Raw genomic sequence first — 13565 nt, forward strand, 5'->3', positions numbered from 1 at the left:
AAACATCACTTACCTGCCCTCAGTCTATGAAGTAGAATAACAGTACGTACCTTGTTCAGTTGAAAAATTTTTATAAAAACCGAATACATCACTGGACGTAAAAGCATTTAGTGATGATAAAGCGCTTGATAGGTATATTATTGATTATGATGGTAATGATAATAATAACAAAGTATTAACCTTATTAGGCAAATTACCTATAGAATGCCCTAAGTAAAATATCTGTGTCAAAGCACCCCACACGCTGGTTGTGGGATTTGAGCAGATAAAATGTTTCCTTGTCTCAGGCTTCTTCTCTTTAACAGGATCATTGTATACCACCCACCCTGCAGAGCTACCACAGGGATTAAAGGAGCCTGTGTAAAGGGCTTAAAATAGTGCTTAGCTCCCAGTGTGCACAACGTAAGTATTCTTCAGGTCAAAAACTGATTTTAAATGCAAACTTGTTTCCTTTCAAAATCATCTTGGTTTTTTAAAGACAACTGAAATCCAAATTTTGTTATACTAACTATATGCAAGTGTCTACTTTATGCCTTCTCTCAGTAATTTATTTTGAGTTCCGTCGTTGCCGGGATCTTCGGTGGCTCCACACCTTTAGGAGGATGACTACAGTTTGGAAACCTTTCAGTCATTCTGAAGAGAGTGGTTTCTGTGGGTTCTGAGTGTGACAGTGACGTAACTATACCTTCACAGTCCCTTTATGACTAGTTCCCTGTAAATAGATCCACAGCTGGATTCCACTCTTCCGATTTCTGAAGTACTGATTTCCTAAAACGAAGCTTTTCCTACCACACCTCCCCGAGTTTTTATACAGCCTTATAAGTTCTATAATTTCTCTGAAGTTCTGTCAGCACTAGCCAAGGCAATTGGTCCATCTTTGTTCAGCTTCTCTTACTGAGAAACAGTTTCCCGTGTGTTGATGTACGTCTGCCTTTCATAATTTCATGTTTTAGAATCTCTAAATTCTCTGGATCTTTTCAGGGTATTTCTATTATTGAGACACTAGAAAATGCGCGAGTGTTATTACCTTGTGAGTTATTAGTTCATACTCTTCACAATGCACTAGGGACGCAGCAAGAGAGGCATGCTGTCACTCTGTTCCCGTGTTTATAACACTAAGTGGAAACAGCTGAGAAAAAAAGCGGCACGTAAATTTAGGTTGTGGGTCTAGGAAAGACTTCACCTCATTTGTTTTTAATTTTATATTGATATTGATCTTTTTTGTTAAATGCTTAAGAATATACTTTGTAGTTAATTTGCTTTATATTCTGAAATGCATTGTGAATCTAGAGTCCAAACTATTGATTGGTTATTTTATATTCCTGTCTTTCAAATTTCTTTTTAAAAGATAAACTGCATTTTAGCCCTGGGAAGGTAAATGAGTTGAACAATGTAAAGGCATTTTTCCATGTGTTTGATCTTTAAAAATTTTACACCCCACAAATAAAAGTAATAAAAGGGCAATTTTATTATGTGAAATGATTAATTTATCATGACCTAAATAATTGCCCATAAGATACTCATTTGATAGAAAATCTTTATGTGTGAATATATGTATATATATATACACACACATTTATACATATACATAATTATCTTTCTAATGTTTCACATTTTTATTTTTCTTATAAACCAAGTACTTATTAACAAAGATGTGTGTTATGGATTATATTAATCAGGCCATATTTACATAATATTTATTTAAAATACTGAAGTGTATATTATAGGCATAATATTGCTCCTTTATTTTATTTCCTGACTGTGCCATTTATTAGATTTGAAATTTGGGGCTAGTGCGTGGACTGTCTGAACATCGTTTGCTCATCTGTACAATTGTGAGGACAATACCTCCTTTTCACCGTAGTGATGGGGATCACTTGACAGAACACTCGACATGACATTCTCAGCATGGGGCTAGAAGAGTCAATTTCTATAACTGGTATTATCTTTTTTCATAATTATCAATACCATTATACTTTTAAAACCTCATGTTAAGGCAAGTATATATAGGAATTTTATTTCAGGAGAACCTCAGTACCAATTAGCTGCCAAAGACCTTAAATTGTCTGGGTTGTTTTCCCTGTTCTTTTTCCAATAATGTGGAATAATACCAGATTTCATGATATTCACCAGGAGCTCCAGGCGCCACTCCCTCGCCGCAGTTCATTGAGCTCTTTGAGAGCCTCGAGGGGAGGTATTATGCCCAGTGTACAGATCTGAAAACTGAGCTCCAGACTAATTTGTCATAATTAGTAACAATTCTTATAAACAATCAGACAAATTATTTATAACAATTATATATAACACACTTACCAAATGGTAAATCACGGATTTACAGCCATGTGTACCTGGTCTTGGTATCCTCTATACTTCCTTTTACTTGACTATACTCTAATTATACCTATTTCTTATATTCCCTTCAGGGATAGTTCCATATTTATAAATGCCAATTCATAAAGATTTCCTCATGGGCAATTTTTACATCTAAAGCATTCATAAATTATATTTTGGTGGGCAAGTTCTATTCCATATATTGTCATATACTACAAATAATTTAACAAAGTACCTCAGAAATATATTTACAGAAGAAATGTATAAATAAATATCCTAAATTAGTCATGGTGGAAGGGATAGTGGTAAAATTTTACATCATGTCCCTGAGCCTAATAACTATGACTGGTAGAGACAGGTCCTTGACAGCCTGCTTTACATAGAAACACACACGTTATGAAGCCTTGCTGAGATATAAATATTGAAAGCGTAATTTATATTTACATGTACCCTCTTCAGGAGCCGGAGAAATGATTGTGGGTCCACGTAGCTCAAATATCTATGTAGGATGATATCCAAAGTAGGACTTTTACTTGGGATGCTGTCAAGTTTCCTGATTAAGAAACGTATATATCCTTACTTAAGTGGGAAAAGAAACAACTACAGTGTATTTCTGATGTCAGCTTCTGGTTTCTCCTAAAGATATGGTAACTACATTTGGTTTATTGAAGTCCAATCTGGCTTTTCCCACTAGTTTGGGCAGATTTTCCATTGAGTCCTGTGCTGTTGTTTCCCTTTACTTCTGCTAAAATTGATCAATTTCTGAATCAGGGGCTTTCTCAGTCCCTGTAGACTAGTCTCAGATTTAGCTAATCTAGTAGCTCAAGCTTTGCCTCAAGTATCGGGTCTTTAGTAAAGTTTTCTTCTGAGGTTTGCATCTGCTGATAAACTGTAAAGTGCTGCTGTTCTCAAGCTCTCTAAACTGTGCCCTTGCGGTAGAACGTGTGCATCCCCCTCCCTCCTGTGTCTGCATTCTCTCATGGTAGGGAGATACACTGCTTCCGTGGGTGGAAATGTCACTCTCTAATTCACATCAGAACAGCAAAGGAATTTCCACTCATTGGGCAGAAACCTGGGTCTCCAACAACATACTCTTCTTTTCTAATGGAGAGAAGTTTGGAGGGCATTTTTGTTTAAAGATGCAGTGCCCATGCTCATGTTGGCCAGCCTCGGAACACTTAATAGCACAAAGCTTCCTTGACTGGAGTATCTCAGACCCTACGGGGGTCCAGTATTTACTCCGTTATTCCGCTCTGTCAGTTGCTGATACTCTGCGAGGACTATCAGCCTTCTAGGAAACACACACGAACAATTTACCAGCAAATGATGGTGCCCTTCATGGAAAGGTACTAGACTATAACCAAATTGGAAATGCCTCCTTACATACTCTTGATTACCAATAGATATGAGCCATCAGATTTTGGCAAAACAAGACTTCAACGACATAGCAAACTATCATTTTGAACTTTTGCTTCTAATCTGCAACATACTATAAGGGGTATGTAAGAAATATCTCTATTTTATTATTTTGTGAAAGAAAAATGTCTATTAGTTTGACTTAATTTGTGGAGATGTTGAAATTTCTGCTTGTTAAAGCGTGACGTCTCTCTAATCTAGCTGTGCTGGGAATCTTGACTGAGCAGCTGTCCCCTCTGTCCCCGTGTTTCTAGGCAGCCTCGCCGTTGGGCCTTCTGGGACTCCACCTTCCGCGGCACCCAGACTTCAGATGTAGAACGTTTTGACAAATACTCAAGATGATGGCATCTAGACAAAGGTACGATATTTTTGCCTATTATTGGGATTTAGTCATTATTTTTTACTACTTTAGATCATTTCTACTGTTTTGTTTCTTTTCACATAAACTTTTAAAATAACAACACCACCTGGAGAGTTAACTGAAATGCAAATGAAGTGCTGAGTATATGAAATTATATGATTATAGGTAATATATCTCTAAATAATTTATGCTCAGGTGCAGCAAAACAATTTTAAAATGTATCCCTGTGCTCTAATACAATGTTCCACCCCCATTTTCAGAACTGTTGGAAAACTATTATCCTGTTGAAAAATACAAGTTTCCCTTTTCCCCAAAGCCCAGATATTTTGATTGTTCTTACTGCATCATGTTGTTTCTCACAGAAATTTATGCAAACTAAACACTACTCTACACATTCCAGAGATTATGTAATGGTGCATCATCATTTGATGGAAAACTGAAAAGGTGATTGGTCTCTCCTGCCTCAGGGTCTTGGCACTTACTGTTCTCCCTGCCGGGAACATTCTTCTCCTTACCTCTGTGTAGATCTTGACCTTGTCACTTTTAGACCTTGGCTCAAACGTCATGCTTAGAAGAGGCTCTTATGACTGCAGTATAAAATTGTACTATTCCCATCCATCCCTCTAAGCCTGTTACTCTGCTTTTTTGTCTCCTTTGCAGGTAATCCCACTTGATATGTATGGACCATTTCATTCATTCATTTTCTGTCTCCCTCTACTAAAATGTTAACTGCATGCAAACTAACTTTTTTTTTCACTGCTGTGTCCCCAGTGCCTAAAACACGATCTGGCCAATAGTAGGACCTCAATGGAGGTTTGTTAAAAAATGACTGGATAAGTCAATGAATAAGTTTAAAAAGTCATAATTCTATGTGCCATGTTTAATAAGGGCTTTCAGACAAGCAGCTATTGGCTTTATTTTACTTACTAACTCCTCTGCATGTCCAGTTTTCCTCCCTACTACATATGCACAAATGGCTGTGCATTATTTCTAAATTTTCTCACTGAGCAGGCATTTATAACCTCAGTGTTCATACCAATTTCTTGATTAGGAATACTTTTCCTACCTTCCCCCCAATTCCAACATTATGGTCATCTTTCGAAGCTCGATTAAAAGACACTTGCTTCACAAAGCTATTCTCCCAGTCCACGATCAACCATTTGCTCTCCATCGTCACTGCTGTATTCCTGTTACGGTTCTTACTCACTCTCATTTTTGTATCCCTCTGTCCCCAGCTAGATACTAGAATTTAAACCCTTGGTTAGAAAATAAGTTAATTTATCTCTCAATATTGTGAGATATACAGCACAATGCATTGCATATTTAAGATATTTAAAATATTTTGTGGTGGAAAAGAAATAATAAACGAATCTAATTTAATGTTCTCAGTAAATGTTCATAATAATATTGAGGTTCAGAAAGGCTGATGCTAAAATCCTCTCAAATTCTGTTTAATTAATTTGATCTACCTTTTAAAAACATGAGGCAAATTTGAATTGACCAACTTGTGTAGATTAAGAAACAAACCTACAAAATTATATCTTCCCTCCAAAAAACCCTATCCAGACATGAATTCGGGAGAAGCATGTTTATAAACTGAATGGGGCCTACTTTACACAGGGAAAATCCTATCATTGCAGAAATTGACAGCCTCATGTTTCTGTCTCTGTAATAATTCATGTGATTTATAAACGCTGAAGCTATTCCGTGTAGTGCTTAGTTTACCATTGCACTTGTTCAACATCTAGGCCAATGAATGCAGTTTGAGTGTGTGTCTACTCTCTCCTCTCTCTGTGTATGCATGTGTATGTGTATGTAGGTATATATGTACATTAGCCTAGTGATAATGAGAAAACTTAAAGAAAGAAGCTGAAATGGTGTCCTTTCCATGCAAGCCTTCTCAGTTTCTAAAGATGTTTCCTGATGGGTGGGTAGCCAACAAGGATCAGCACTGCCAACATCCTGACACAGCATCTGATCCTGCTCTTTGCGGCCATTTCTTAACATTAGCGGGAAGCAGCCCATATTGACACTGAAATCTATTTAAAAGCCAGATTCCTGACAACTAAACTTCAAGAAGGCAGAGCCTTTAAAAATGCACATAGGCACATGGTGTTGACAGCAGGCACTATTGACTTTTCCTGCTGAACGGGCCCATGCCAAGGGCTCAGTAAAGGTGCGAGGAGCCCCCAGGAGAAAAGCCGCTGGGTTTTGTTGGAAAATACCTGCTGTCAGTCAGTTTGGCATCATTTGGAGCAGCAAGTGTTCCGCAAGATAAAAAGAAAGATGGGTAGAGAATTGCTTTCTTTTCGTTTTTTACAGCTCATTGATGGTGGGAACTAGTGACGGAAGTTCAGTTTTCCTTGACAAGATAGCTTTCTCCCTAGGCTATTAACCTGAGCATTGGCCTGTGACAGATCAGGGAAAGGGAAAATATAGGAATTTCTGTATTTTCCTATATCCCCATCTTGACTCCCCTATTTTTCTACACATGCTAGGTGTAGCTGGATAGAGAAAAACCATGCCTGCATTTCAAATACAACTTCCCCAAACCAATCACTATGCAGGTGTTTTATTTTTGTTGTATTTTTAAAATCTGTGCCTTTTGAGGTCTGTCGTCTACAGGAAGATTATACTATGCGTGATATTACTATGCTGTATTGCTTGAGGTGGATGGCCTGATTGTAAGGTCAGTAGATTCAATGCATGTAACTGCATTATAGTATTGATCATAATTTACCTACAGGAAAATGTGACAGTGTGCATTTCACAATTTCACAACTCAAATTCCTATTCTGTGGTGGTAATACAAGGCTGCTTTGTGTCTAGATTGAGAAGCAAAAATGCCTACCTGCAGAGAGGTCACAGAAAATTCATGGAAGATGCTAAAAGTGATAGAATGTCAAATGTTACTACTACAGGAAACAGTGGCAAACCATGGATGCATTTGGTAAATGCACATGAATATCGTATATTAAAAATAAAACAGATGATGGGGGCGTTTGGTTTAAGCAATGACTTAATTTTAATTCGAAGCTGTCACTATCACAACTGAAGAAAAGAGAGAAAGACTTTAAAATGCTCTCGTTAAAAGTGGAGTAACAAGGGAAAAAGAAGACAAGGAGCCATATGGAACAAGCAAAATCAAGAAAGATTAGATTTAAAGCCAAACTTTCATTCATTTGATTATAATAATATGTATGTAATTGTGAATATGGAATTAGAATTAATTCACTACAAATTGCTAAATTTAAACTGCTGATAAATACTAAAACAACACAAAATGAAACATAGTATAATATTCTGAATAATTAAGACATTTTTGTACAGTTTTAGGCTGCATAGTCCTTGGTTAATCTTCATATGAGAATCATTTTGGTAACGTCTGTTTCCACAGAGAGAATAGAAAAATAGTTCAGTCTTTCTCTAGCAGAGTTGATCAGAATTCGCTCTTTAGAATCTGTAATTTAGAAAATATCCTTCTAATCTTACAGCCCATTGGTAATGACCTACCCAGATTTGATTGGCCTCGTGGGATGCAAAGAACATGGAGCTCCACACAGGCGTCCTCATCCTCAGTGTTGTCACACTGCTGCAAGGCTGTGCTCTAAACATAGGTAAATTGAATAATTCCTTGCCTAAAAGAAAACAAATGTATGGCGCATTTTTAATTATTTATACTGTGTTATCAGTAATATTCCTCACTGGAAGTACCTTTAACCAGGCATCCATAGGTACCAAATTCTTCTCGACATTGTCCAATGGTTGGAGAGATTCTTGACAGACCGCTTTCAGTTTCTGTGTCTGTGCTGAAGAAGTAGCAGGCTGTCAGGTCTCCTGGGGCTCTGGACCCGGAAACCAGAAGGTTAGGTTGAGGAGCTGGGTTTATTATGGTGTCAGTGGACTGGTCAGGAAATTATTTTGTGTTTTTAAACAGCTTTATTGAAATATAATTCATATACCATGCAGCACACCCATTTAAAGTGTACAGTTCACTGGTTTTTGGCATATTCAACATTGTGAGTCATCAACACAATTTAATTTTAAAACATTTCCATCACCCAAAAAGAAACCCCATACCATTCAGCACTCACTCCCATCCTCCCCACCTCCAGCCCATGGCAATCACTAATTTACTTTCTGTCTCTATGAATTTGCTTATTCTGGACATTTTATATAAATGGAATTATATGATATTGTTCTTTCGTGTCTGGTTCTTTCAATTAGCATAATGTTTTCAAGGTTCATCCATGTTGTAGCATGTATTAATACTTCATTCCTTTTTATTGCTGAATAATATTTCATTATATGGCTATACCTCATTTAATATATCCACTCACAGTTGATGGACATTGGGGTGATGTCTAGGAAAAACTCTGCTTCTTCTTTACTCTAATCCCAATGCTCAGAACACCTCACCTCTGGTCACCGAGTGTGGGGGCGGTTTTCCCACTCCAAGAAATTCTCTGCATCCCCACCTGGGTGTTATACAGTTCAATTCAATTGTGACACTAACCAGAGGTAGTGTTAGTGGCTCAGTCCTCTAAGACTGCTTGCTCCTGTGTCTCCCCTTCAGATGAAAATTCCAGGTCCAAGTTGCCACCTATGCTTCTGACTGACTGGCTATAAATTGGAGATTCTCATGACTCCCTCCTTGGGTTTAATTAATTTGCTAAAGCAGGTCACAGAACTCAGGAAAACAGTTACTCGTGTTTACTGGTTTGTAATATAATAAGGGAAACAGATGAATAGCCAGATGAAGAGATACATAAGGCAAGGTCTGGAAGGGTCCCCAGCACAAGAGCTTCTGTCCCCACAGATTTGGGGTATGCATGCACCACTCTCCCAGGACCTGGATGTGTTCACCAGCCCAGAAGCTCTCCAAACCCTGTACTTTGGGGATTTTTATGGAGGTTTCACCATATAGGCATGATGAGTCATTAAGTCAATCTCCAGTCCCTCTCCCCTTCCTGGAGGATGGGAGATGGAGATGAAAATTCCAAACTTCTAATCATGGCTGGTCTTTTTGGTGAAGAGTCCCCTTCCAGGAGCCATCCAGGAGCCCACCCAGAGTCATCTCCTATCACTCAGGAAATTCCACTGGATTTAGGAGCCCCATGTCAGGAACCAGTCAAACACCAAATGTGAGAACAACTGATGCTGGTAGCGCTCTTATCACTTAGGAAATGACAACGGTGTTAGGAGCTCTGTGTCAGAAACTGGGGGAGACACCAATGTGTATACTTTCTATTATTTCACAGATTGTTTCCAGTGTTTGGCTATTATGAATTTTGTATCAATATGCATTTTCATTTCTCTCATGTATGTATTGAGGAGTAGACTTGCTAGTTCATATGTAAACTCTATATTTAGCATTTTGAGGCACTGCCAGACTGTTTTCCAAAGTGGCACCACTAGTCCCCAGCAGTGTCTGAGGGTTCTGATTTCTCCGCGTCCTCACTAGCACTTGATTATTGTCATCCTAGTGGGTCTTCCATCAGAAAGTTCCCTCACCTTTCTTTTCTCATCAGTTCCCTCACCTAACCAGTGCAAGAACTCTCTCATGTCTATGGCCATGGCTTAAATATGCCTGCTCCTGGATTTTATCTGTGTGGAATTGTACAGTATATACTCTTTTGTTTCTGACTTCTTCACTCTACATTGTTTCTGAGATTAATCTATGCCGTTGCAAGTATCAGTAGATCTTTTTATTTTTTACTAAGTAATATTCCGCTTAGGAATATACTATATTTTGTGTAGTAGACAATTGAATTATTTCCTATGAATAAGACTGTTAGCAATATTCTTATACAAGTCATTTTATGGGCATATATTTTCATTTCTCTAACAATGGAATTGCTTGGTCATTGTGTGGACACATATTTATCAAAAATAACCAGACAGAAGCCAGTCCGGTGGCGCAGTGGTTAAGTTCACAGGTTCCACTTCAGAGGCCTGAGGTTTGCTGGTTCAGATCCCAGGTATGGACATGGCACCGCTCATCAAGCCATACTGTGTTAGGCGTCCCCCATATAAAGTAGAGGAAGATGGGCACAAGATGTTAGCTCAGGGCCGGTCTTCCTCAGCAAAAAGAGGAAGATTGGTGGCAGATGCTAGCTTAGGCCTAATCTTCCTCAAAAAGAAATGGCCACAGTTCTCCCAAGCAATTTTAGCATTTTACACCCACTCCATCAGCAATATATGAGGGTTCAGTTGCTCCATACTCTCGGCATTTTGTATTTTCAGTGTTTATGGTTTGAATCATGCTAATGCACGTGAAATGGTAGCTCATCATGATTTCAACGTGTATTTCTCTGAGGACTGTGATGTGCTTATTGATCATTATACAACTTTCTTAAAATGAAGTGTCTAGGGGCCAGCCTGGTGGTGTAGCAGCTAAGTTTGCACACTCTGCTTTGGTGGCCCGGGATTCACAGGTTCAGATCCTGGGCATGGACCTAGGACTGCTTGTCAAGCCATGCTGTGGTGACCTCCATGTAAAATAGAGGAAGATTGGCACAGATGTTAGCTCAGGGCCAATCTTCCTCACAAAAAATAAATAAATAAATATAACAATAAAATGAAGTGTCTATTAAGTCTTTTGCCCACTTCTCTTGGCTTGTTTCTTTTTTCTTTTTGTATGTTGATGAGACAAGTTTTTGTCATATATATAAAATATTTTCTCCCAATCTGTCACTGACATACTAATTTTCTCAGTGGTGTCTGTTGAAGAGCCGAAATTGCTGTTTTGATGAAGTTCAACTTATCAATTTTCCTTTAATGATTATTAGTTCTGATGGCCTAAGATATTATTGCAATTTTAAATGTATTTTTTAAATTTTGTATTTTTAAATACATTTGCTATATGTTATAGTTCACACAGTACAGTATTTTTATTATTGTTTTATATAATCAGTATTTATACAAGATATATAATATGTTCACATGCATGGGTATATATATATTATGTATTATACAAATTATACATATTAAATGTATACTATTATATATATATATATATATATGAGAATGCATTTTTATATTTATTCTTTGTGGTGTGCTGCCTTCCTTCCTAGAGATGTGGTCATCCATCTATTATCATTACTGTCACCGTTAAGAACTTATCGTTTCTTTCAGTGAAGAGCCTAAATGATTTACTATCTAGCCCTTTAAGGAAAACATCTGTCAACCTCTGCTCTAGAGCGTAGTCGACAGCTTTCCAAACTATAAGTGATTTCTTTCTTTCCACCAAGCTTCTTAGGTGGCTGGAAGTTCTTTTGACTTTTCATCTTCCATTAACCTCAGCCTTCAGTGGGCTGGCCCACTGCATATGATGACAGCCCTGTGTGACTCAGGGTGGGAACTGAGTTTCTCTTGACTCTCCCGCCAGCCCCCATCTCGAGGCACTAGAGATGACCCCGTGAGAAAGCTGACGGTTGTAGGCAAGGCCGCTTTGGGATTGGAACCCCTCGGGATTCCAGTCTATCACACCAGCCCTCATACCAATGTTAAAACTTTCTCAATGTTCTGCTGGATTCACTTTTCCTTTTGACGTACTACCAGAGATGACAACATCCATGGTTTTCTTCTCCCATTGGAACCCATTGGTTCATCTTTTTCAAAAATTTAGTTCATTTCGGTCCTTTGTTCATACTCAGATATTTTAAAGTTTTTTAAAAACTGCAATTATAATTTCATAGCTCATCTAGTCTGTTCTTATTGTCAAGGTGTGAGCAGCAATCTCTTGGGACTTGCTCTATCCTAATCAAAAAGAGAATTGCCCAAAGTTTTATTTTTAAAAGAATTGAATTGGGGGTCTGGCCTGATGGTGTAGCAGTTAAGTTCACATGCTCTGCTTTGGGTGCCCAGGGTTCACCGGTGGGATCGAGGGTGCAGACATATGTACCCCTTATCAAGCCACACTCTGGCAGGCGTCCCATGCATAAAGTAGAAGAAGATGGGCACCGATGTTAGCTCAGGGCCAACTTTGCTCAAAAGAAAATAAAAGTATTGAATGACCATCCATTTAATATGACTGTCATTGTGTTCTACCATCCTATAAATTCCTCTTAAGACTAGTTTATCTTGTTTTTCATTTCTGCTCGTTCTTTTAGTAAAATTCTTAGCTAAAAACTATACATTACTATTCTAATGATATGGGAGTCTATTTTCCCTTCAGTATAGTATAGGATAACCCAAATAACTGGCAATATTTTTGTGAATCTCTAAGTATATCAATAATCTAAACATTCTTAGAAAGATCTGTTCCATGCCATAACAGCTTTTTATTTATAAATATGCATAAATATTGTTATAAACTGAGTGTTTATGTCTCTCAACTTTCACACGTTTAAGCCCTAACAACAGGGGTTCTTTGGAGATGGGCCTTTGGGAGGCAATTAGCTCGTGAGAGTGGGGTCTGGTCTGATGGGATTGGCATCCTCGCAAGAAGAGGCAACAGAGAGCTTGAGCTTGTTCCTTCTCTGCACAATCACAAAGAAGAGCTCCTGCGAGCACACATCAGGACGGTGGCAACCTAGGAAGAGAATCCTCACCAGAACCCGACCACACTGGCACCCTACTCATAGACTCGTCTCCTCCAGAACTGTGAGAAAGTAAATCTCTGTTGTTTGAGCCACCAGTTTATGGCACTTTGTTATGGCAGCCCAAGCTGATTAAGACATTCAAGTCTTAATCCCAGATTAACTGGGATTATGTTACCTTACTTGGCAAAAGCGACTTTGCGGATATGATGAAGTCAAGGAGCTTGAGATGGGGAAGGTCTCCGGGTTATCCAGGTGGACCCAGTCGAATCATGTGAGTCCCTAACCCTGGAAAACCTGTCTGAGCTGCAGTCAGAGAGAGGGAGATGTGACTCTAGAAGAATGGCAAAGAGATGCAACGGTCCTGGCTTTGAAGATGGAGGAATGACGCCTCACGGCAAGGAATGCAGGTGGCCTCGAGAAGGTGAAAAATCAAGGTAATGGATTCTCCCCCAGAGTCCCATGAAGGGACACATGTCTGCCAACACCTTGATGTTAGTCCATTGAGACTTTGTCAGATTTCTAACCTGCAGAATGTAAGCTAATATTTGTATTGTTTTAAGTCATTGAAGTTGTGATCATTTGTTACATCAGCAATAGGCAAGTAATGCACTAAGGAAGTGTTTTAAAATAAATTACAGACATTGTGAAAACAAGATTGTTCACAGCAGGATTGCTCATCTAGGTGAAAAATCAGATGCCGCCAATGGCCAACAATAGGGGATTATTTAAATAAATGTGACATCCTAATTATTGAATAATACACAACCCTTAAAAATGGTTATACAATTATATATTTTTATTTTTCTATTTTTTATTTTTAAAATTTTTTTTTGAAGATTGGCACCTGAGCTAACATCTGTTGCCAGTCTTCTTTTTTCTTTCTTTCTTCTTCTCCCCAAAGCCCCCAGTGC

This window comes from Equus przewalskii, chromosome 27, assembly GCF_037783145.1.
Source record: "Equus przewalskii isolate Varuska chromosome 27, EquPr2, whole genome shotgun sequence".
In the NCBI taxonomy this organism is placed as follows: Eukaryota; Metazoa; Chordata; class Mammalia; order Perissodactyla; family Equidae; genus Equus; species Equus przewalskii.